Genomic DNA, 23,704 nt, shown 5'->3' with positions numbered 1-23,704 from the left:
TTTGTGAGTTTAATTTTAACTCCCATCATTCATAATTTTACATATTTCCATTGAATTTATTAAATATTTATAATTGAAGAGATGAAATACAATTGAGATGAAACATTTGAAAATTGCCTTCTTTTAAGGTAGTGCTTTCAACAACCATTCCATTAACATTATAGATGACATTAGCAAATAAAGCCTGCTTATAGGAACAATACTTTGCTTCCCTCTGTGATGGAATAGAATCAGAGCTCTACCAAATTTCATTATATGGATCAAACAGTATCTATTAAACACTATTCCACATTTTGTGAAATTATTTTGCTCATATTGTGAAGTTTACTAGCATCATGCTTTAAGAACAAAGAAAAAAGCAGAACAGCTGTTTAGAGGTATTAAATTGTTTCTTAAACTCTCCCTTCCCCTAATAGTGTTCAATAAAATTTTACCAGATTCAATTTGACCTGATAACTCTAAGAAGAAGCAAGCAAGGCAATCATCAAATAATGGTAACATAAAAATATGGTGTGTGTGTGTGTGTGTGTGTGTGTGTGTGTGTGTGTGTGTGTATACATATATATAATAAAACTTTTTTAAGCTCATCTACTAAATATTTGCTGAATACCTATGTACCAGGAATTTATAAAATATAATACATATTTTAAAAATGATTTACTGGGCGCCTGGGTGGCTCAGTGGGTTAAGCCGCTGCCTTCGGCTCAGGTCATGATCTCAGGGTCCTGGGATCGAGGCCCGCATTGGGCTCTCTGCTCAGCAGGGAGCCTGCTTCCCTCTCTCTCTCTCTCTCTGCCTGCCTCTCCGTCTACTTGTGATCTCTCTCTGTCAAATAAATAAATAAAATCTTTAAAAAAAAATGATTTACTATTAGCATGTAAGTCATACTTTTTTATAAATATTTTATTTATTTATTTGACAGACAGAGATCACAAAGTAGGCAGAGAGGCAGGCAGAGAGAGAGGAGGAAGCAGGCTCCCTGCTGAGCAGAGAGCCCGATGCAAGGTTCGATCCCAGGACCCCGGGATCATGACCTGAGCCGAAGGCAGAGGCTTTAACCCACTGAGCCACCCAGGAGCCCCTGCAAATCATATTTTAATTACATATGATTTTCAAAAAATTAAAAGGATATAAAATATTTTAGTATCCTTTCTCTTCCTGTGTCTTTTGAAGCCACTCTCCAAAGGAACCTGTCATAAAAATTTGGTATATATTCTTCCAAATTCTGTGATTTTTACCATCACATAAACAACATTTGTATTCATTCACATTTATACCAGATTTTATATACATCTGCATATATAAACAAAATCATTAAATAAATTATGTTTTATTTGGTTTAGTTTTCCCAGGAGTTGTTTTTTTTTCCTACTTAAAATATACCCTTAAAACATAAATATTTAAAAGTATTTCCATGTCAGTACATGGAGTCTCAGTATTTTTAACTTCTTTTTTTTTAACATCTCCTTTGTAACCCTTTGTGTGAGAATATCAGAATTTTTCATTATCAGGTACAATACTGAAATGCATCTACTCATGATTTGGTTACTACAATTTTCCCTCCACTGATTCCTGGGGTTTGAGCAATGTGACTGGCAGGAAACACAAACTCCTCTGGAGGAAAACTCTCAGGGAACACAACACATTTCCCGCAAATAGAGTCTGAGTACTGCAAACCCACATGAGATCAAGCAAGCTAGTTCTAAAGCCATCATTCACCAGAATGCAGCTAACAGTGAGTACTGCTTACTTTGGTTCTAATTTACCCAGGGAATTTGACCCAGATCATCATCTAAAGTAAGTTAGTTTCTGCAACCTTGTTCCTCTATATTTTCTATGTGGTTTTAATGTTGTACTTACAACAGTATTTCCTCCTCTTTTTCTAAGACAATTTTTTTCTTCTTTCACCTAAACTATTGCATTGTTGCGGGGGGGGGGACGGCTATGTCTCCTTTATCATAGTTTCCCAAACACTGAGAACAGTGCCTGTGAGCAGGGATCTTCCAGAAGGGTTCCTAATAACTATATATTACATATACTCCTTGTTTAATTTATTTCTGTGGAAGGGAAGGTGGTACAACTTCAATGTCATGCAAAGCCATGATACTTTGGTTCATCAACACGAGAGCTATCCTATCATTCATTTAGAAAGTTGGTTTCAGTTCATTGCTTTACTTTTACACAGGAAAATAAAAGGCGATTTATTTTTTTGTGAAACCAATTGTCTTAGGAAGAGAAAGGAGGAGGCATTTTGTAATTTTGTTGATGTTGGTGGATTTAGATATTTAGATACTTTTGATCTAGTAAGATTCTGAGATCCTGCATCCAGCTACACTTTCTGAGCCAGCTCAGTTCCTTGGAGGCTCAGTTTCCTCCTCTTTAAAATGAATATAAATGTGGTTTTCCCATAGCGAGTATTGTGTGGATTAAATGAGATACAGCCTGAGTCATATGTCAAGTGCCACAGTCTCTGACAATAAAGAGGGCACTATTAATACTGGGATTACATTAATTATGACAGCATATGGAGTGATGAATAATAACAATGAGTAAGAATAAGAATAGGCATAATAACACTTACTGAGTACTTATTGCGTGCCAACAACTGTTTTCGGTTCTTCACATACATTAACTCATTCTGTCTTCATTACAACACTTTAAGATGGGCACTGCTGTGTCCCTATTAGATAGATGAGAGAACTAGGGCTCAGAGGTAAATAAATGAACCAAGATTATGTGGTTAAATAGAGAAACCAGGCTTCAAATTCAGGACTCACCTGCTGGTGATCCTGGAGATGACAGAGAAAGAGAGAATGACTGCTATCTCTGCGTGAGTACTTCCAACTATTGTCCTTGTGTTAAAGCCGAGTGAGTTAGAATGATTCTAGCTTTAAGAATTATGCCAAATGTAGGGGCTCCTGGGTGGCTCAGTGGGTTAAGCCTCTGCCTTTGGCTCAGGTGATGATCTCAGGGTCCTGGAATCAAGACCCGCAGTGGGCTTTCTGCTCAGCAGGGAGCCTGCTTCCCCCCTTTCTTTCTCTATCTACTTGTGATCTCTCTCTCTGTCTAATAAATAAATAAAATCTTTAAAAAAAGAATTAGGCTAAATGTAATAATAAGTTCATAATTCTCAGGAGATATAAAGTTACTGATCTTTTATTTGCTTCTGCTAGTTGCTAAATTTTCATCTTGCTGTTAGATTAAGCTATGTCATAATGAAACACATAAATCTACTTGAGTAAATTAAATGTATTAATTGACTCTGTAAGACCATGTCAGTAACCTACATCCCTATAGTAATGCAGTAAAATTTCCTTCCATCGAATTTCCATTTTTTTCCCTTGTCTTGTCCTTTATGTTTGTTATCTGGATATTGATACAAACAAAAACACTGAATTTCTACTTACAGTATCATGCATTTGGTTAATTATTCCTCACACTGTTTAACATAGTGTCAGATTAGTTCTAAATTTTTATTTTATTTTATTTTATTTTTAAAGATTTTATTTATTTATTTGACAGAGATCACAAGTAGGCAGAGAGGCAGGCAGAGAGAGAGGAGGAAGCAGGCTCCCTGCTGAGCAGAGAGCCCAATGTGGGGCTCGATCCCAGAATACTGGGATCATGACCTCAGCAGAAAGCAGAGGCTTTAACCCACTAAGCCACCCAGGAGCCCCAGCTCTAAATTTTAAAAAATTAAGGAGAAAATAAAAACAGGATTTTACAATTAGTATTTTTCCTTTATATGTCTTGATCTGATAAAAAGCTCATATTTCATAGATGGTCAAGGAAATAAGGAAGAACATAATAAGAAATGCATTTTTGTATTTAAATATCATTTTTAACCTTAAAAGAAAGAAAAGTATATAACTAATTAATTGTCTCCTTAAAAATATTAGAAGTTAGGTTAAGCTGATGATTCTATTAAAGAAATTAGATAACTCTGCTCCACCCAGACCCACACTACTGAGAGTGCTTGTAGCCATATCCATGAACATAGTGCTCATACTAACATAGTTATTTTCATTATTTACTGGGAAATTCAACATTATTTGTGTGGAATGTGGGATATTCAGTAGATGGTTTTATGGGGGGGATTATAGTATTCAGTTTTCAATTTGTAAGTATGCAAAGGAAAAGATTATTGTTATCCTTATGGAATTAAACTCTATTTGGGAAGAAAAAGTTTATACCTGTGGATGGCTTGAAAAACATTTAAAGGAGCATATAATGTACGGACATATGATTGTAGAAAAAGTAGGCATTCTGAGTATGGGGAAGATATAAATTAAAGATGTGGTTTGAACTGCACCACAGAGGGAGTAAAGAATAAAGGTTTGTGGAATAGTTTCTTCCAAGCCATGCTTTGAAAGGGTTGATGTTATCATCAGAAGTTTAAAGAAAGATCATTTAAATTCCATTCTCTACAAATCTACCACTTCTTGTCCATATAAGAAAGCTGCCTTTACCCACTCCTTTGCAGGAAAAATAAGATCAAAGCTGATAAATAAAAAGATCCCTGAACTTTCTCTCAACATCCCTATGAACTTAAATGTATGCGCAATGATTCCCATATTCCCCTTTGAGGAAGGAACTGATGCTTAAGCTGCTGGGTGTGCTGTTCCCAGACAGTCTGCAGCTGAAATCTCTTCAGGGTCGGTCGCAGCTACAGAGAGCCTCCCTGCCAAGTTCCCACCTTTACCAAGACAGCAAGCCCAGGGACTGATCATAGTAGGACTGTACAGACCCTGGACAATCTGATGGGGCATTCTAGCTCCAGGGATCCCTCTGGGATGACTCAAGGCTGTCATTAAACCTGCTACTTAGTTTTCCTTCTTTTTCTTTCTAATAATGGTCCCTTCCCCTCTTTTCCAAAGCAAGATTCCATTAGTTTCCCTTAATGAGCACCCTGCATAAAACATTTAACATTGTCAGCCATAACTTTTGAAACAGTCTGTCCCCTTGTCTTTGAAGTCAATACATCCCCTGATTGTCTTCACAGTCTCATCTCCTTCACCTAGCTTTGTCTTTTCTTTCTTTTCTTTTTGCTTTTTTCTTCTCTTCTTTTCTCTTCTCTTCTCTTCTTTCTTTCTTTCTTTGAAAAAGAGGGAGGGGAGAAAGCGATTCGGGAGGGCAAAGGGAGAGAGAGAGAGACTCCTAACAGGCTTCACACCCAGCATAGAGCCCAATGTGGGGCAGGATCTCACCACCCTGAGATTATGACATTAGCCAAAATCAAGAATTGGAAGCTTAACCAACTGCATCACCCAGGTGTCCCTTCCTTCACCTAACTTTTAATTGTTTTCCATATTAGGATTCATCTTAGATCCTCATGTACACATGATCTCCCTAGACATGAATGAACAAATCACATTCATTTCCATGGTTTCAATTATCATCTATATACATCACAAAACTATATCTTCAAGCCAATATTTTTCTCCTGTAATCAACATCTACAAATAGAACTCCTTATTGGCTTTATAATTGGAATGCCCACCGTGGCCTACAGCTCTTATTTATGCCGCCGTGATTCAGTGAATCACTAAGTCTTGTTGCATCTACTTCAAAAACGCTTTTGTATTCTAACAGCTTTCATTTTCTTTTCCTTTCTTTTCTTTTTCTTTTTCCTTTTCTTTTTTTGGTTGGGGGGGTGGTTGTTGAGGATCTTCATCTTATTAACTCTAGTTCAGGCTATCAGCATTTACCTTTCTGTATTCTCTTCATTTTCATTTATCTCTGCACCTTCCCATTGATTTAGAACTGGGTCCAGAAAACTTTCTTTGTAAAGGACCAGACAGTAACTACTTTAGGTTTTGTTTGACTCACACGGTCACTGTTGCAAATTCTCAATTCTGCCATGGTAGCATGAAAGCACTCACGGGCAAAATGAAAATGAATGGTCATGCATGTATCTCAATAAAAGCTTGTTTAAAGAAGTAAAACAGGGTAAAGGGCCAGATTTCCTTTATAGCCTGAATCGTTATTCTTCCCAGAAGATTTCCCTAACTTCTTTTTCTTTAGATCTCAACTTAGATATTACCTGCCTTTGTTTCTTTGCATGTGTTTCCAAAACTTTATTTCTCCTATTACATTTTATTTCAGTTATGTATTTAATTGACTGTTAACCCATTAACTTACAAACTGCAATAGAGTAGCAACTACACCTATCTTGATAATCTTTGTATCCCTAGGACTTGTACAGTGTTTGGCCCAAGGCAGGCACTAATAAGTATATCTGGATGAATGAAAGCACACTCAAAAGTATGGATTTGGGAATAAGCTAGGTGTATTTAGGGGAAACCAGAATTGCCTAAAGGCAAAACAGGCTATGAGTATGGGTAACAATTTGATGTGAGATATGATTATACTTTCCTAGAAGATGCATAGAGTCAGTAAATTATCTTGAAAACATTCTAGGGTTTGAAATAGCCTTAGGAATTATATATTGCAGCAGTGAAGTGGACTCAAATTTTATTTTTCTTCCACATGATTCAAAGGTATAATGCACTTCCATCAATACAGCACACCTAATGAATTTTCAGTGTAGGTTGGAGGGGTTTTGGTGAGCGTAAAGGAAATTGGTCCCAGGACCTGAATGCCTGCCCAATTTGGACTCAATCTAATTGTTCTTTCTCATGAATATTTTCTCAAAGCCAAATGCCTCATTTCAATTACTTTCACAGGCATTTTCCTCCCTGCCTCTGAATCTTTTCATCTGCTATTACTTCTGCCTTAAGCAACCATCTCTCTGTTCTTCATTTAGTTTCTTCCTTCTCAGTCTTCAGAGTTCACAGGGGGTTCTTCGGGTTAACTAACTACATATATACCAAACATCCTAACCCTGTAGTTCCTTTTCAGTGTATCAGATTCCTTTTTAGAATCAATCATCAGCTATTGGAAATTGGCAGTGTTACTGGAATTGCATTGTGCCCCACATTCTCTGTGAGGAGAAGGTAATGATGGTATTTACCACACTGGTTTATGTGAGAATTGAATAAAGCCTTGAAACGTCTCTGGAAAATACTACAGATTGACTATGTAAAATAAGGATGATTAATTTAATTATTAATTATAGGAATATTGATAGTGATTGTATTACTACTTACTAATTAACACATATTAGCTATTGTTTTTTAATGATCGCCCTCACTAGGCTGTATAATCAATTAGAAAGGGGCCATACGTGATTTTGTTCTAAATTATATACCCAGTGCCTATGATTGTGACTGGCACTACAGTTACTGTTGGATGAATGAGACAGTCCTGATAGCCTTCTCTCCACTGCCCCGGGTGAAACTCCTTGAGCTAACCAGTATCTGGGGCTAGACCAGGCAGCAGAGGCTTACAGAGGGCTGTACCTTGCTCAGGTCACCTAAGGAGCAGGTGTGAAGTGAGGAAGTAAGCTGGAGAAATTTATCTTCTCCAGGTCTGCCTATGTCAGGTTTTATCTCACCAACTGTTAAATATTTACAAGGTTTTCAATGCCACCCAAAGCTTCCTGTTTCTTTGTCAGTTTCCATTTGTAAAGCCTTGTATATAGAAAGTTTTCATTTCAAATATTGTCTATCTCCAAAGTTTGTTCCTACATCCCAGTTCCTGAGCACAAGGGGGCACTAGATAAGCCAGTTGTTTGCTTTTGCCAGAGGTTGGTTGTCACTAGTTCCCTCTGGTGTACATGTTTGTATATCTATGAAATTTCACAAATAGAAAATTTCGTATGGGATTGGGAGGGAGACAAACCATAAGTGACTCTTAATCTCACAAAACAAACTGAGGGTTGATGGGGGGAGGGGGTTGGGAGAGGGGGGTGGGGTTATGGATACTGGGGAGGGTATGTGCTATGGTGAGTGCTGTGAAGTGTGTAAACCTGGCGATTCGCAGACCTGTACCCCTGGGGATAAAAATATATGTTTATAAAGCTGTAAAAAAAAAAAAGAAAAAAGAAAAAAAAATTACAAGTGGGGAAGAAACCAATGGCAGCCAGTCAGGAAAAGTGGGAACTTCATGGTTCACATAAAACGAATAAAAGCATTTCTAGTATTAGAGGGTGAATATTCCAAACTACATAGCTTACACTTGAATGATAAATATGAATTTGTAATACTTGACTGATGCTAAAACCAGCACTTAATTCCTAAGAAAACGGTTTTGAAACTATTGCATAGATACCAGAGGAAAAGCAGCTTATCTATTTTGGAAAATAAGACTGTTCAATTTACTTTCAAGTATACTGGTAAACAAACATTCAAGGTTACAACTTACAATGTACTTTTAAGGTAACAATATTTCCCATTAAGCGCAACATGATAAATCTTTTTAAGGCTTTTTTGGATGTATTTTTCTCTGAGCTTTATTTAGCCTTGAACAAGGCATCCTGATGAAAAAATTTCCTAGAAACCGATGTTGAAAAACAAGAACTTATGAAATCCCATTTTATCTACAAAGAGACAGCAATGAAAAGAAAAAAAAAGAAAAACTTATTACAACAAATGGAAAATTGTAACTCCTTTGCTACTAAAAATTCCTTTTATTGTATTAACACACTGTCAGAACACATAAACCTATTTTGTATAGCAATCAATTCTAAAACAATTACATAGCTTGTACCACAGCTCTGGGAAAGATCTTTTGAGTTGTCCTGGCTGAAAAAATTCTCTGAAAATAATAGACTATAATTTTGAAGAAAATGACCAAGGAATTGTTTTTCCAAGGGAAAAATATTTTAAAAAATAAACATTTTTTAGTCAAACTAGAAAACACTGATACACATAAAAATAGAAATCATCTTTAATATTTGGTATCCATGAGTCATTTTTGTGGGCATTTGGGTATATAACCATTTGTTCTTTTTATTCGTATATATATATATATTTTTTTTTCTCATTTGAAAGGGTTGCCACTAACTCTAAAGGGATACTATTTTGAGGAAGTTCGAGTGTTTTTCTTTCCTTCCCTACCACAGAGCTAGGTGAATGTTATCCTCATAGAGAAACTCTTTTGCCAATATGGTACTTAAAAAAAGTAGAGTAACAATAACCGAAAGACAGATAGATAAAACCCCTTGTTTCTCAGTTCTACACATAATCTGTAATGTGTAAAAAGCTTACCATGAATATCTCTAGAAGAGCACAGAAGTGCATGAGGTTAAATTTGCATATCTAGATAAACCAGAGATTAGGAACAGAAGTGTGTTCTGTAGGATTAGAAGCCCTGTTGGGAGCCATCAGTAGAACTAAGTGAAAAACAAAAAAGCAGATGCAATGAGCTACCTACCAGAATGGAGAACAGCAATCAGACCAGATGACCCTCCCTAGAGGGACCCAGACACTTAAGCTCTTGTGGAAATTCAGATTAATCCTAGGGAGAAAAGAGGTGAAGAAATTTAAAATGACAATAATAATCACAAAGAGACTGAGATTGCATGGGGGTGGGGTGGGGATCTGTTTCCATGAATTAGAAAGCTTAACTTTTTTGGCAACAGTCAACAGAGGGGTCCTGACCTGACTTGAGTGTACTTATGGCTAAAGAGACCTCACTGCACATCCAAGATGCATATCTTAACCTGTTGTGTATACCTTCATAAAGGTAACACTGTTTCTGAAATGCTAATATATTTATTTTAAATTTATTTATTTGTTATTATTATTATCATTATCATTATTATTTAATAATCTCTACCCCAATGTGGGGCTAGAACTCAGGACCCCAAGATCAAGAGTAGCATATTCTACCAACTGAGCCGATCACGCACCCCTCAAATGTCAACATATTTTAAACATTTTTCCATAGCAGTATCTCAACCAAATAATTCAAATTCAATGCCCATATAATTTTTCACTGTATGAGTTTATTGTCATATATTTAACAAATTCCTTGTTTTTGGATATGCCTTGTTTCACACATCTTTATATAGGTGTACATAAACTATTTTAATCATTTCCTTTAAATTAAAAGTCTAACTCTTTACTTGCTAGATCACATGATATCTACCTTTTAAGTTTTTATGTGGAATATCAAATATTCCTCTAGAAACATTGTACCAATACATATGGCTGAACAGTATCCACAACAGATCTCTTCACCTTTATCTGGGGAGCAATGAATAGGAAAATATTTGGAAATTTGATAAACATTTAACATTATCTCAGGTTTTTAAAGTCACTTTTATTACAGGTGGATTTAAATGTTTGTCTCTAGGTAATTGGTTATTTATTTTTCATTTACTTATTTTTCAAATTACATTTATCTGTTTTTATATATAATATTAATATTGATTCTGTCTATACCATATTAAAATATTTCCAATTATCTCTTGCTTTATTTTTAAGTAACTTTTTAGTTATAACTTTATTTTCTTTAATTTCTTAAACTTTAATAAGTTTATATATTTTATATATAACTTTATATAACTTTAATTTCTTGTAACATTACATACATAGTAAACAGCGCTCTTGTATACCCTCTAATTTTCCCTAATGTTAACATCTTAAATAACTATGGTACATCTGAAAAAAAACAAGAATTTCCCTCCAGTACAACATATTAACCAAATTATAGATTTCATTTAGACTTCACTGGTTTTCCCAATAATGTCCTTTTTCTGTTCCAGAATCTAATCCTGGATACCCCATTCCATTTGTTATCCTGACTTTTTAGTCCACTTCAGCCTATGATAAATTCTCTGTCGTGCTTTTCATGATGGAAACTTTCAGAGACTACTAGTCAGGTGTTTTGTAGAAAGGTCTTCAGTTTGTGTTTGCCAGATGTTTTCTCATGATTACACTAAGATTATTATGGGTGTGGGGGAAGAAGACCACAAAGGTGAGGTATACTTCTACTACAGTTAGTCTTATAAGTCAACTTGGCTGGGCTATAATTCCCAGTTTGTTTGTTTGTTTGTTTGTTTGTTTGTTTTTATAAGATTTTATTTATTTATTTGAGAGAGAGACAGTGAGAGACAGCATGAGCGAGGAGAAGGTCAGAGGGAGAAGCAGACTCCCTGCGGAGCCGGGAGCCTGACATGGGACTCGATTTCGGGACTCCGGGATCATGACCTGAGCCGAAGGCAGTTGCTTAACCAACTGAGCCACCCAGGCACCCTAATCCCAAGGTTTTTTTTTTTTTTTTTTAAAGATTTTTTTATTTATTTATTCGACAGAGAGAGATCACAAGTAGACGGAGAGGCAGGCAGAGAGAGAGAGAGAGGGAAACAGGCTCCCCGCGGAGCAGAGAGCCTGATGCGGGACTCGATCCCAGGACCCTGAGATCATGACCTGAGCCGAAGGCAGAAAGCCTAACACACTGAGCCACCCAGGTGCCCCTCCCAGTTTTTTTTTTTATCAAACACTAATTTAGGTGTTGTTGTGAAGCCATTTTGTACATGTGATTAATATTTACAATCAACTGACATTAAGGAGATTATTCTAAAAATATGGGTGGATGTCATCCAACATTTGAAAACTTTAAGAGCAACAACAGATTTCTTGGAAAAGAAGGAATTCTGCCTTAAGGGTACAGAATCAAACCCTGTCTGAGTTTCCATTGCCCTACAAGTTTTAGACTGCCAGTTCCAACAATCATCTGAGCCAATTCCTTTAAAAAAAATCTATATCTTTGTATCACCATATCTATCTACTGTCTACTGTCCTTGTATCTACTTTCCAACCCATCTACCGATCTATTACTATTACTATTTTCTGGAGAATACTGACTGACACATTCTTCCCCATTTATTCATTTAACCTTTTATTTATATCAATATTGATGAATATATACTTATTTTGTATTTTGGGTTGTAATACCGTATTATCATTTATTTTGTTGCTCAAATTTTTCTAGGTGTGGCCTGCTCAAATTTTTCTAGGTGTGGCCATTGGGAATTCTTTTAATGGGCTCCTGTGCCCTTTTTACACACCCCCAGCTTTGCTTTGCTTTCATTAAACTTCCTTTCTGGCACTTCAGGGTCTCCCAAATACTCTTGTCATATTTTCCAAGCCCCAAGAATCAGTCATTTTTCCAAAGACCTTGGTTAAACTTACTGGGGAACTGTCTTTGGGAAACAAGAGCTGAGTTCTCGGTGTGCTCACTTCTACAGATATGTCATTGTTTATAGGTCCTGTCAGTGGACAGTGCTAAAAAATATGTGTGTGTATACAAAGCTATGCATATGCGCACATGTGAAGTGTTTCCAGTGCTAATCCAGTACCACAAGACATTCTAGACTTCCTTTCTAGACTCCCTCTCTTGTTTATTTTTAACTTTTTTATTTGACAGTGAGGAAACTGGTTATCATTAACTATAATTTATTTACTTGTTGCTTTCACTGTGGCATACATGTAGTTTCAGACTTGGTAACCCATACTCATGGGAAATCAATTTAATAAATAGAGTATGATCTTTATATATGGTTCTTTTTGTCTGCAGCCTTAGAAATATTCAGTAGAAACATTGTTTCCCAGCTACTCAGGTCAGTTACATTTTACCTTCACTTTCTTCATTGAAGTCAGACTGTATATTTATAATACATTTAGATTTGTATGTCACCTTCTGTACTCCAGGTTAGAATCCCTTGACATTATGGTTGTTATTTTAAATTTTGTATTCCATGAAGTTAACTCTCCATGGGTTTTGACAAATACCAACACTATGTGCCACACTAAGTTTCATACAGAACAATTCCATAACCTTAAAAATTCCCCTGTGTAGCTTCTTTTTCATTAATCAATTTCTTCTGCACCAATCCCTCTGATGGTTTAGAAAAAAATTGTTAATCTGCAGTTTCTTCTACTCAATGTGGGGACAATGCTCCTTGTAATTCAGCACATCATTAGTCTGGAATTGTTGATAAAGGCTTTAAGGAATTCAATGGGAAATACTTTTTTTTTAAATATTTTATTTATTTATTTGACAGACAGAAATCATAAGTAGACAGCGAGGCAGGCAGAGAGAGAGGAGGAAGCAGGCTCCCCGCGAGCAGAGAGCCCAATGTGGGGCTCAATCCCAGCACCCTGGGATCATGACCTGAGCAGAAGGCAGAGGCTTTAACCCACCAAGCCACCCGGTAGCCCCAATGGGAAATACTTCTAAAAAAATCCTATGAGATCAACTGGATGTCATATACTTTTTAAAGTTGACCATTAATTCATACCATACTCAAATATTAAAATGGACTATAGATCTAAAGGTTTAATCAGAAATCATAAATTTCTTAGAATAAATTCATTAAAAATTTGGGGTAGGTAATGTTTTCTCAGAATACAAATAATGGAAATGCTAATATATATCTTTAGAACTAGGTCAGAATCACATATCTACATCTGTATGTATAAACTTGACTTCATGAAAATGAAATGTTTTCTTTCTGAAAGACACTTATGAAAATAAAAAAGGCAATAATTAGATTGGGAGAAAAGTACTTATATGACGTTTATCAGACAAAGAAGCTATATGCAGAATATATAGACATCTCTTACAATTCAATATTAATACATTGATAAAACCTACGCACCTGCGTGGCGTAGTTGGTTGGGTGGCTTAGTTGGTTAAGAGTCTGACTGAAACTTTCCGCTCAGGTCATGATCTCATGGGTCCAGAGACCCAGCCACACCCTCATACACCACCCCCCTGCTCTCAGAGAGTGAGTTTGCTTGGGATTCTTTCCCTCTGCCCTTCCTCCACTAGTGTGCGCCTGCACTCTCTTTTTCTTTAAAATAAATAGATAAATCTTTAAGAAAAACACTGATAAAACCTCAGGCACTTCATAAAATATGCAAATGTTCAATAAGCGCATGAAAAAAAAAGCACAGTATTATTACTTACGAGGGAAACTGCCAAATTAAAATCTCAATGACATAGAACCACAAACCAATTATAGTTACTAAAATTAACTTGAAAAATTCTTACTATGATTTTTGTTCTCAAGGATGTGGAGCAACTTGAACTCTCACAGACTATGGGTGGAAATGTTCAAGTGGGACAACCACGTTGGAAAATACCTCCTATCTTTTTACAAAGGGAAGCATACACGTACTGTGACTCTTTGGTACTTACTCAAGAGAATTAAAAAAAAAAATGTGTATAAAGATGTTTACATCAAAGTTATACCACCTTCATTTCCAGAAGCCCCAAACTGGAAAGTGTTCACCCTCAGATGAATCAATACACTGTGGTACACTTAAAAGTAAGTGCAAAAAGGCAAGGGGGAGGGTGTCAGTGGCAAACTCATGGTAAATACAGATGCATCTCAAAATGGTTATTCTGATTGAAAGACTGGGTGGGGAAGCCTATAGTAACTGATTCCATTTGCAGATAATTCCTGGAAATGAAGACTAATCTGTAGTGACAGAAAGCCTATCCGTGATTGCCTGGGGATCTATTAGTGGAAGTGATATGAAGGGATACAAAGAAATTTTTGAAGGTGACAGCAATGTTTCGTGTCTTGGATGTGGGGATAGTTTTATACAGGATGCACATACGTTCTGAAAACTTTAATCCTACAAACATACTTGATTAAAACTGTGTTGTTAACGTACCAGGTCGGGTAGGAGACAGGTTCTGAGCGGTCTGGGGTACGACGACTCGGTCCCAGCATTCCTTCTGTCCTGCCAGCAAGATGGCGGCGCCCATGTCACAGCTCTTCTGGGCAGGCCGGAGCTCTGGCACCCCAGGGCCCACAGAGGTCTTGCCCTTGGGGCCGCGTGATGCCACTCGGGCGCTCGTGGTTGCTGGGAGCGCAGAAAACTCTAGTGTTCAAGGAGTCCTAGCCCGAGACGGGAATGAAGATGGAGCTCCTGGAGCTCCCCCACGGTGACGGGGCGGGCGACTCCTCTGACCGTCCACAGAGGCTTCAGAACCTCGGCCGGGCTTCAGGTGCGGCATCTGGCGGCGCCGCACGGCTTGCTTCACTACCCGGGAGCCTGCCACGAAGCGAGCGCCCTGGCGGGGAGGCGCCACCTTGCTCCTGGGACCTGAGCGGCAAACCAAGGAGCCAAGGGAGCCGCACGCCTGGTGTCGTCGGGGGCTGAAAGCCCGGGGGCGCTAATGACCAGCGGCTCTTCCCAGAGGGGCCGACCTGGGGCTGCCTCGTGGTGCTGGACGACACGGCCCGGGACCAGAACCACCAGCGGGTGGCCTCCTGGCGACAGTGGGCAACCACTGTGGCGCGGGCATAGCGCTGGTGCATCTGATTGGCTGGGCGACATCGTGCAAGCTCGTCCACACTTGACAGGAATCTGTCCCACGAATTACAACTGGAGCAAGTCTGGTGAAGTATGCGGGCAGTTTGGCTGCGTAGACCGAAGGCATTCCATTTGAATTCTGTCGATTCTTTACTGGGCGGCAAGATGAGTCGCTAGAAGGGCCCCCGAAGGTCTTCCCCTTAATGTCCCTTCCAGAGATGGAGCACATGATGCAGCTGCAGGTCAAGAGAGACAGAAGCGGGCTTCTCAAGAACGACTTGCTGCTGAAGGTAACAGAACTGGTTCATGGACAAGAAGGACTGGGTTTTGCTAAAAGGCATAGAAGCCCTTTGCCTTTGTAGCGTAGATGCACTGGAGGTCACGTGTGATCAGGAGTTAGAATGGCTGTTTAAAGATTTATTTTCTTTATTAGTTCTTGACCCTGGAACAAGCATCCTGGATCCAGGCCTCAGAGCAAATGCTATTCCAGGGTATTGAATGATAACCCCGGGCAGAGTCAGTATGAATCACAGACAAGTAACAAATCCTGAGATGTTTTATTTGTGGGACAACATATTCTTGAGAATGACTTTCATCAATTAAAATGGGAAAAAGGAGCTACAGTATGAAATGGCTTCGGCTGTGATGGAAATCCTTCTGACTGTTCAAAGTTCTCCATTATTCATTCTTAAGATGTGCAGAAGTTTGGCTCTTAACACCGTCGAACTTCACAGCGTCAGAGCAACAGGGAATGGAGCTCACTCGAGGCTTACAGTGTGAGTAATTTCATTATTGATGTAGATTGGTTAATAAGGAAGGTGTTTGTGTCATGAGGGGTATTTTATTTTCTGATCTGCAACCACAGAAAACCATGAATTCCTGGGTTAATCTCTTTTAAAAATAGTACTTCATGAAAAAACTAAATGCTGCCTTTCATATCCTACCTTTCTTGCTCTCATTTTGGAGATGAGGAACAGCAATGAAAAAGACGTGTGTAAGGGATAATGGACACTTTTATATCGGGGACTACACATAGCTCATTGGTCTTACTTGTGTACCGTTCTAAAAGCAGCAGCACCTCTAGTGTCCATGTCACATCAGAAATTCGAAATCTGGGGGCGCCTGGGTAGGTCAGTTGGTTGTGTCTGCCTTCAACTCAGGTCATGATCCCGGGCTCCTGATATGGAGCCCCACATTGTGCTCCCTGCTCAGCGAGAAGTCTCTTTGTCCCACTGCCCCTCTACCCGGTTGTGCTTTCTCTCTGAAATAAATTAAAAAAAAAAAATCTTAAAAAAATAGAAATGTGAAATCTGGTGTTGGAAACTTGTAAATCTCTAATTTTTGTGTTGTTTAGGAATTGAAGATAGTTCTCCTTCAAAAGAGGAAAAATATTAGGTAAAGCCAAGTTGACATTAGAAATTATACCAGACAATGTATCCTTTCAAAGAAAATAACAAAAACATCAATACTTGACTTTTCAGAAAGTTTCTAATTCTGTTTTCTAGTTCTTTGCCTATGTTCTGATATATTTAGATATTTTACGGTCTTAAAAGAATGTACCAAATGGACATTACTGAACTGTAGAATCCATCTGATGAAATTAAGCGGCAACTTGGATATAACAGGTTAAAGAATCCAAGAAATGAAAGCAAATATAGATAGGTTATTCAAATTAAAGCATGTAAATAAAATCTAAAAAGACAATAGTTTCAGCTGTGGGACAGTATCAAGCTAGGTAATGTGTATGTCTGTGGACTAGTATTAGAACTAATAATGTTGCCTGCTTAGAGTAGTTTACTACCACATCTAATTTCTCGCTCAATATACAGCTCCAGGGCTTAAATACCCCCAATGATTTTTTGACCCCCAATCCTCCCATTCATATCAATGCCTACTCATTCTTTTGCAATTCTTAATTTTACAGTGTTATACTTTTATTTTTGTATCTTTAACAATTCACGGAATGTTTTATTTACATTTGCTCTGCCACTATAAAACTGAGACAGGGACAATATCTTATTTATATTTATTTACCTAGTATCTAGTACTGTGATGACACATTGTTATTTTAAATTATTATTCATCAAGTGAGGGAAAGGATACAAAAAAAAAAAAAAGAAATTTGAAAAGATAAAACACAAGGAAGAAAATACCTGAAACTATTACTATGAAACCTAAATGGATATGAGAAACTACTCCATGAAAGAAAAATAGGGCAAATTATTATGCTTGAAAAATAATTGATAAATAAATAAATATAAATAATTCCAATTCCCTTAAAATTGATGTTGGGTAGCATGGAAAACAGACCACATTTTGAACGATAGAGAGCACGGCTTGTGAACCAAAACAAATGAGTTGCTTTGTGTTTGTGCAACACATGTTTTTCATTGACGTCCATCTCCTTTTTCCTGTCTGATAACACATTAAATTGGTTAGCATAGGTCTTTCATTTACTCTGTTAACTTTAATCTACTTTGGGGTTAAAGTGTTTCTTCTCATTTTAAAATAATTTAAAAGCAATCGTCTCTAGCATGCAATGAGATAGCTGTCTTACACTGGTTCTTTGCTGACCTGCGAAGGACCTCTCTCCCAAGGCTCTTCACTGGGACATGGAGGTCTCATGTATGTGAAATGATCTTCTTGAGAGTTTCCTTTTTTGGTGAGGGACCTGGCTTAAATGACTTTTCTCGACTTGGGGAATTTCCATATCACATTCTTATAAAAAATGTCATTACAAACGTGAGACCAGAATTTTTTTGCAAGCTCCCATTTCTTTATTTTGACCATTGCTTCCTGAGTCAGGTATATCCTTACCTTATACTTTGATCACACATGAATATCATGCATGACCTATACAATTAAGAACCGAGGAGACAAAAAAAGTCCCGTTGGTAGGGATGCTAGGTATCAGGTGGAGTGGACTACATGCCATTATATGTCTTTCCACTTCTAGGACTGTAGGATGCTCAGGAATCAGCAGGATCTCAAGGAAACAACAGGCAATGTCATCAAATAATAATGCTGGTGGAACAATCAAATATTTAGAGAGTACTACTATCTAGCATGGAGTGGCTGGGATCTTTAATTTTTTTTTTTAATTTTAGCAAAATGTATGCCTGTAACACTTTTTTTTCTCAGCATGATTGTGGCATACATGCTCACTCTCCGGAGTTTCCATGGAGACTTGGCACTACGGTTTGTTTTCGCTTTGTTTCCCTACTTACATTTTTCCTTTTAGTAATTTTAGTTTTCCCAGTGAACAAATTTTGTTAATGATCTTCAAAAGTGTAATTCTTGGATTTGGAGAGGTTGTCTCCTTTCTTGTCATTATCTATTTGTCCAAGTACTTTGAATATATCAATCCCCTTGTTTATTACATGGACATTGCATGAAAGAATATATTTTATTAAATATTAAAGAGTTCTGGGTGTTTATTTATACTATGTTGCTTAGAATTGTAAAGTCTAAAAGCTGGGATGATTTATTTAATCCTCTAATGTTATGTATTGGGGAACTGAGCTGTAGAGAACTGAAACGACGTGTGTTAACCAGTTTGCAGAAGTCCCAGGAGTAGCTAATTTCCTTGTCGGGTCTCTTCTGCCATGTCAGATATATTTGGTTTGTCCCTGTCACCTTTTGGATTGTAAAAGACACTTCTCTGTTTCCCCACTCATAGAATTGTTCAAATGAAATAGATTGCTTCTTGGCGGTGGGTGAACTCAGGCGTTCCTGCTGCTGAGAAATTTACTTTTGCAAACTGTGACTCACTATGCAGCAGCTGCTTGGAGGGAGAACACCTGGTTCTGTGTCTGGTGTCTGTGCTCTGGCATCTTCTCACCATCTCCGGTTGTAGTTAGAGCAACAGTTTTTGATTTTAGAGGACACCAAGATTCTATACAATAACTTATTTTTCTCTTGGAGAGAAGTCCCCTTTTGGAATCCCTGTGCTTTCACAACATGTAAGGACCCATTTTTAGGTCCTCTTTTGTGAAGTTGTGGCTGGACTGTAAAACATTCCTTACTCTTTCCTGTGGTAAGCCCATCACTGTGGGGAAGACATATGTGATTCATTTTTATCTCACGTTGGAAGTATATCCTTGCCAACAGGCAACTCTTACAATCTCACAACTGCGAGTTTCCAAGCAACCTCACTGGGACATGTGCTATTTTGCTGTTGGACACCGTGCATTATCATCATAATCATTGGTGCTGGAAAGACAAACACATTAAGTGTAATATAGACCAAATAGAATACAAAGTTTCTGCCTTCTGGGAACATGAATTTTAATGAATGCTATTATTTAACTGAAAACATATTATGCCAGAAGGTATTCCAACTTACTGTGAAATAGGTTGATGAAAATGTTATTTTTCATAACAAATCAAGGAAAATTGAACAAGCAGAGGGACTGAGCAAATTCCATTAGAAGGTGTAGTATATCTCATTCAGAGTTTAGTTTATGGGTTCCTTTCCTGTATCCTTAAAGTGGAGATTCATAAAATGTTACCATTTCTCTAAATGAGATGACAAATGTAAAAATCTCCTTTATTCATCATTTCTTACTCTGAATCTATCCACACTCATCATTTTCAATAGCACAGTGGTAGATACTCAATAAAATAACTGATATATATACGTTTAGAGGATTTTGAAGCCAGGTTGGGGTTTGAATATGTTATATTTGATGGTATTTGTTTAACAAATGAGTGGTTTCCCCAGTCCTGTCCGCCAATCATCTCTCTTATAATGAAATCCTCAAGGGAACTGAATAAAAAAGCTAAGAGCAAGTGAGAATGAGCATGTCATTTTATTGCTGGCTGGGTAGATACCAAATTCTAGTGAGCAGCTTGAGGCACATGCTTTATGTTGGAGGCCTTCAGGGGCCATTATCTCCCTTAAGGTTTAAATCTCAATTTTGAGAAAGTATAATCCTCTGGTTGCCTGCATAATCTTGGAACCTGAAGGAATTGCCAGCATATGTAAGTGTTCAAATGGGGAAAAATACAGCCCAAAATATCTGAGAATGGTAGCCTGGGGCCCATATATCTCTCTATTTCCTGTAGGAGAGGACAAGAAAGAGAGCATGGTTTTTATGTTAAGTCCTTCTTGGGTCTTCTCATTATATAAAGGTAAACAGTAGGTGGTCATATCTTGCAAGGAAGCCAGTAAATTCAGAGGGTTTCTACATATGGCTGTATATGCCCTTAAATGCTATTCTGTAGTCTGAAATAATAGATTAATGCTTTAGTCATCTTGAGGAAATGGAGGAATGGGGAGTTGCAGAGGCAGGCAAGACCTCTTTCTAGAATAGAGAGCCTCCCCATTGCTCCTGCAGAAACAAACACTGACTACCAGATTAAACTGGTATTCCAAGGAAATACTTTCTTATTCCTCCCACAGAATCACAGAAATATAGTCAAGTCTTGGCATTTTGTATAGGGTACTTCTCTCATTAATGGGAGATAGCTTCTGGAGATTTTTAAATTGTACAAATACCGGAGTATTTGTATTCTTAATGGATTTTTTGGGGGCTAACAGTTTTCTATTCTCTTTTGCAGTTTACTTTCATTTCTTTCAACTCTCTGTTACTTCCCTATGTCACTAACAAACTTAAATATCTGGAAGAAGCCAAAGTATACCTCAAGTCAATAATACAAACTCTCATGAAAAACAGAACTTGCTTCTATTACACTAATAGACAAAACTCTCAGGTCTTTACATATATTGTCTTATCTGAGTTTGCAAAGAAGTCTAACAATCTAGATTATACAAGATCTCAGACTGTAGGCAATTAGAAAGAACAAATCGAGAAGGGGTGACTTACGTGCTATTTATTGAGAATAGCAACAGATAGCTTAGTAGCCTGAAGATAAACCTATAAAAAAGGAAGTAGAAGAATCTTATAAAGCATAGGATCCAACTCATTCCCTGTAGGAATAAGCCAGGTTACATGACAATTGACCCCATGTTATTAGGGAGAGTTTGATACATTCAATATTGTCTATTTATTTCACAGATTTCTTAATCTATATATAAAATATATAAAGATAATTAAATAAAAATAATTATTTCATTTTATCCCTGTCTTATTACATACAAAACATAAATCAACTGTTTGTAGAACCATATATAAACTTTAACAAATAAAAATTAATATATTAGATATTTATTTCATGCTGTAAGTTTTAGTTGTTTTTAGCAAGTATGGAGAATTCATTTTATCATTCTAGATATATGAGAAGTTGCATGTAAGAATAGAAAAGGGGGACTTCAGAAGAATAGTAATTAAAACAAGGCCCTGATGTCTAATGAGCCTGTGTTCAATCCCTCGCTTTGATATTTGACTCTCCTGCATTCTAGTTTCTTCCCCTAATACCATCATTGTAAGGATTTAATGCTTATTCCCATCATTTAGGCTTATTTTGATCATTAAATGATAATTAATAGAGACTATTTGGGCTATCTATTGAGTAATATAGAATAGAGGAATAATAGATAATGGGTATAGCTTATTCAATTTATGTCAACATAGGCCATGAGAATTAAGCACTTAGAACCAGTCTCCTAAAAATCTTACTTATTTGAGTGAATAAATGTGAATAAATACAGGACATAGAGAAAATCTGTTCTCCGGTGCCTGCAACTCTTGAACCCATAGCAGGCATCGTAGTATCATGGCACCCGCACTGTCCTTCAGGGTGGAGGTGGCTGAGGATAGATGACAATTGCACGGCTCCTCTTGGAAAAATGGCTTAAAAAATGCTTATTTCCCAGAGTTAGTCACTTATCTCAAGAGAGTTGGGTTGAACCACAAAGCATCATCCAAGCAGAGAGTCTGTGTGCCAAGGCAGCCCCATATCATGACCAAATCCTTTTTTCTTAGTGCTTGTCCACTAAGTGAAAGGCAAAAGTCGGGCTACCTTCACAGTAGCCTGTGACATCATACATTATGTCTCTAAGGCTGGGTCACTGAAACCAAAGCATTTTTTTCTCTGTTCAACTGCTTTGCTTAATGTAATGGTACTATCAACACCAGGAATTACATTACTGCTCTCAGCAGGTTCTCACCAGTGTTGTCAATGTTCATTTTATGTTTTTTTTTTTTAAAGATTTTATTTATTTATTTGACAGAGAGAAAGAAATCACAAGTAGACAGAGAAGCAGGCAGAGTGAGAGGCAGAAGCAGGCTTCCTGCTGAGCAGAGAGCCTGATGTGGGGCTTCATCCCAGAATCCTGAGATAATGACCTGCACCGAAAGCAGAGGCCTAACCCACTAAGCCTCAAAGGATCCCCTATGTTTTTGTTTTTTTAACTCAGAGTTCTTGCCTTCTATAAACTCTCTGGCACTTGTTCTATTTTTCACATATATTAAAATGTGAAAACGGCAGAATTTTCTAAATATACCAAAGTTCAAATGTAAATATTAGACCCTTTCTGTTTGAATATGAATTGCATACTATTGTCCTGGATTTTTTTTTTTTTTAAGATTGTTTATTTTAGAGAGAGTATGTGTGAGATGGGAAGGGACAAAAGGTGAGGGAGAGAGAGCTTTAAGCTGACTCCATGCTCAGTGCAGAGTTGGACAGGACTTGATCTCACAATCCTTAGATCATGACCTGAGCTGAAATCAAGAGTCAGATGCTTAACCCACTGAGCCACCCAGGCACCCCAAGACCCAGTTTTTTTTTTTTTTAAATGAATCATTGGTTCAGAGAATTTCAGTCTCATATCAATATATTGTCTTAAAATACTAGATATGTTTATAGAACAATTAAACCCCCCAATAACTGTCAATTTGTGTGTTTAACTTTTCATCAAACACTGTTGTCATCTGGAGTTCAGATGTTCAGTTGTTGAACACCTTTACCTCAATAATGGGGCAAGGAGAGCTGAAGATTCAATCATGCTGTGTCCTGGATGCTGCATATCAAAGTAAAAAAGCTAACTGAGTCACCTAAGGATACATGTGTGAAAGCAAGGGAAAACGGGTTCTCAGATAAACATGTTGCAAATTTCAGAAAGTTCTGGTTTCATGGGATGGCCCAACTGCACGTTAGGATTAGTGCAGTTGAAATATTAAGCATAAGTTTACACTGGCACTGCATGTGGGGTTGAAAACTTATGCTTCTTAAATCTATAGGGACACAACAGTGAGGGAAGGGCACACTTGAATTTCAAGAACAAGAGATTCTCAGTATTACTCCTTTCTCTAAAGACTCACCTTTACACATCTGAAATCCAGAGACAGTGCTTGTTAACATTTTGGCAGATACTGACCTAATCAGTGCTTTTTTGGTATATATCATTTGTATTTTAAAATTTGACATTTTTAGGAATAGGTAAATACATCATAATTTTTACTATAATATTTTTTAAATTGTTAAATATTTTCAAAATTGTTCAAAACTATAATTCCATTATGTTTGGGTATTTAGTTTGTTTCCACTGGTTTGCTGTTATAAACATGAACATCTCTGTGTACACATTTGTGTACATAGTATTGTTAGAATTAGAATTAATG

At 37.3% G+C, this 23,704-nt stretch overlaps 1 long non-coding RNA gene across 2 annotated transcripts in view; it reads right to left on the bottom strand.

Moving 5' to 3' along the window:
- The window catches only part of LOC125082254 (uncharacterized), a 31,202-nt gene extending 16,358 nt beyond the window's left edge, over window positions 1-14,844 (bottom strand). For both annotated transcript variants that reach the window (XR_007121932.1, XR_007121931.1), the window contains exons 1-2: window positions 14,535-14,844; window positions 2,582-2,680 (exon numbers count right to left, since the gene is read on the bottom strand). This is a non-coding gene — a long non-coding RNA (uncharacterized LOC125082254). The remainder of the gene's footprint in view (window positions 1-2,581; window positions 2,681-14,534) is intronic.
- Between the last annotated feature and the right edge of the window lie 8,860 nt (window positions 14,845-23,704).

This window comes from Lutra lutra, chromosome 12, assembly GCF_902655055.1.
Source record: "Lutra lutra chromosome 12, mLutLut1.2, whole genome shotgun sequence".
Lineage (NCBI taxonomy): Eukaryota > Metazoa > Chordata > Mammalia > Carnivora > Mustelidae > Lutra > Lutra lutra.
This window is presented reverse-complemented; position numbering and strand designations above follow the sequence as displayed.